We start from the raw sequence: 2,500 nt of genomic DNA, 5'->3' as shown, positions 1-2,500 counted from the left end.
TCATTAGTGAGTGAGTGACGGATGGATGGTTTGCTGGCACACTTGATGGAGGAGGGTGTAATGAGAACAAGACTAATAATAATGTCCTCAAATCTTCCTTGGAAATATGATTGATTGATTGACCGTGTGTGTGTGTGTGTGTGTGTGTGTGTGTGTGTTGGGACTTCGTCAACCTTTGTATCAGCCTTTCTCATCACACACACACTGAACAGACAAGAGAAGGGAAAGAAAGCTCCCTCGGTCCTCGGTCGTCTTCGGCGGGATTGGAAATCGAAGGCGTTTCCATGCCGATAATTGCAGCGTGTCAGAGTGAGGCGCTGAGTGCGGACCGTTCAAACCTGAGCGCCTGTAAAAGTGCACACGGCATACAAGCTTGACTGACCTGGAGCCAGCAGGGTGGAAGTGCTGACAAAATGCAAAGAGTATGCTCTACTGTTCCACACACACACACACACACACACACACACACGTTTACAGAGCACTTAGGTCCCATTTTTAACACCTCACTGCACCAGGCAATTACTGGCTCCTTCTCAGAAGAGAAATACGGACAGAGAGAGAGAGAGACACATGGTGAGACAGAAAGAGATGGGTGGAGAGAAAGACACAGAGGGAGAGTTCTACCGTGTAGCTCCGCCCCCTCAGTGTTTCCCCACACGGGGCGCCGAACACTGTGAGGGAGAACATATGGAGTTCATCCGGTATAAAGCCCTGAACCTGCACTGTGCCTGTAAATCTCTCTCCCGTCATCACTCTTTCACACCGAATCACACTGATGGATGCGCAGTAACGGCAACGCACGTCTCGCACACACACCTGACCCTTTCTCGCACACATGTAACCCATCACACACACACTAACGAGTGCAGTGTGAGCCAACAGGTCGGTCTCTCAGCAGGTGCAGGTACAGTACGGTACACAGCTGCAGCCAGCGAGCCGAGAGAGAGCTCCCACTCCCACACCGACTCCGATACCAACACCGACACCACCGAATGACTCCCTGAGCAACGCTACACCATCTTCACCACCACAATCGCTCATCTGAAGGGGCATCAGGAGGGACAGAGACCCCCAGCGGCCCCACGACAAACAAGGCACAGCGAAAGAGATTTAAAAAATAAATAAAAAGAGGCTGAGGGGATTAGGACAAAAAAAAAAAAAGCTAGGAGGGGGGGGGGGGGGGGGGGGTTGACCGACGACAACGACACAGCACAGAAAAGAGAAAGATGTAAAAAGAGAGAACAAAAGGAAAAAGAGTAAAACCAGAGGAGGAGAGGAAAGCAAAACGAGAGGAGTGAAGCAAAAAGGGGAGACGATAGGGGAGAAAAAACGAGCGAGAGAGATAGATAGAGAGAGGGAGAGAGAGAGAGAGAAATAAAAGAAGCAGGAGCAATGAGTTGCCAGAGGTTAAAAAAATAAATCCGAAAGAGCGAAAAAAAAAAAAAAGCAATAGAGGAAATGAAAAAAAAAGAACGAATAAAAGAAGTACAGCAAGAAGAAAATATAAATTGAACACACAGACACACACACACACTTCTTTACTCTAAAGAAGAATAAGAATAAGACGATAGAGTTAAAAGTAAATCTATAATGTCAAGGTATATCTTCCATATTCAAGATTTCAGATTACATTACAGTGAAGGGCAAACGGAGAAACAGCTCTACCTCACACACACACACACACACACACACACATGCGCGCGCACACACGCAATTTACAGACAAGCTCACACTCGGTAACATTCCACACACACACACACACACACACACACACACACACACACACTAATGACATGGGGAGAGAGAGAGAGAGAGAGAGAGAGAGAGAGAGAGTATGTGTGTATGCGTGTGTGAGATAGAACATTAACACATTTAACCCTTGACCTCTAAAAGCCTGGACTGTCTGATACACCATATCGTCATGTACAGTAACTGTTACACTCTTTATATGGAGTAATGGTATACAGGTATACGGTGTATAACCTCAAACACATTCGACAGACTAAAGCAGTGTATTATTACTATACAACACACGCCAGAACATCAGAAATATAATAACCCTCTTCATAGCCATTATACAGGAAAACACATTCATTATCCTTACGGCCGGAACACCAGACTATTCAATACTGTGTGTGTGTGTGTGTGTGTGTGTGTGTGTGTCTCCGTAGTCTGGTATTGAACAGTGTACAGTTAAGCTTCATGTGTTATAACTCTACACTTCTGTACATGCTATTATACTTTATATGGTATAAAATATAACATAAATATAGCCTACGTGTACATATACACTTACACATAGTATAAATGTATATTATACTATTAATACATCACAAACAACAGTGCTGTGAGATCATACTTTCAAAAAAAATCACACACACACACACACACACACACACACACACACCATATTAACTCGTCACAGTAAAGCATCTTATAGGCTACATGTGCAATATACCGCACAGGACCAACGTGCGCGCATGAACACACACACACACAC

General features: G+C 44.8%; 1 protein-coding gene across 8 annotated transcripts in view; it reads right to left on the bottom strand.

Annotated features, from left to right (window-relative positions):
• The window catches only part of LOC128604465 (receptor-type tyrosine-protein phosphatase delta), a 424,718-nt gene that overhangs the window by 157,864 nt on the left and 264,354 nt on the right, over positions 1 to 2,500 (bottom strand). The window lies entirely within an intron of this gene.

The sequence above is a fragment of the Ictalurus furcatus genome, chromosome 29, assembly GCF_023375685.1.
Source record: "Ictalurus furcatus strain D&B chromosome 29, Billie_1.0, whole genome shotgun sequence".
NCBI classification, from domain to species: domain Eukaryota; kingdom Metazoa; phylum Chordata; class Actinopteri; order Siluriformes; family Ictaluridae; genus Ictalurus; species Ictalurus furcatus.
Note: the sequence above shows the minus strand (reverse complement) of the source record. Positions and strands in the feature narration are given on the sequence as shown.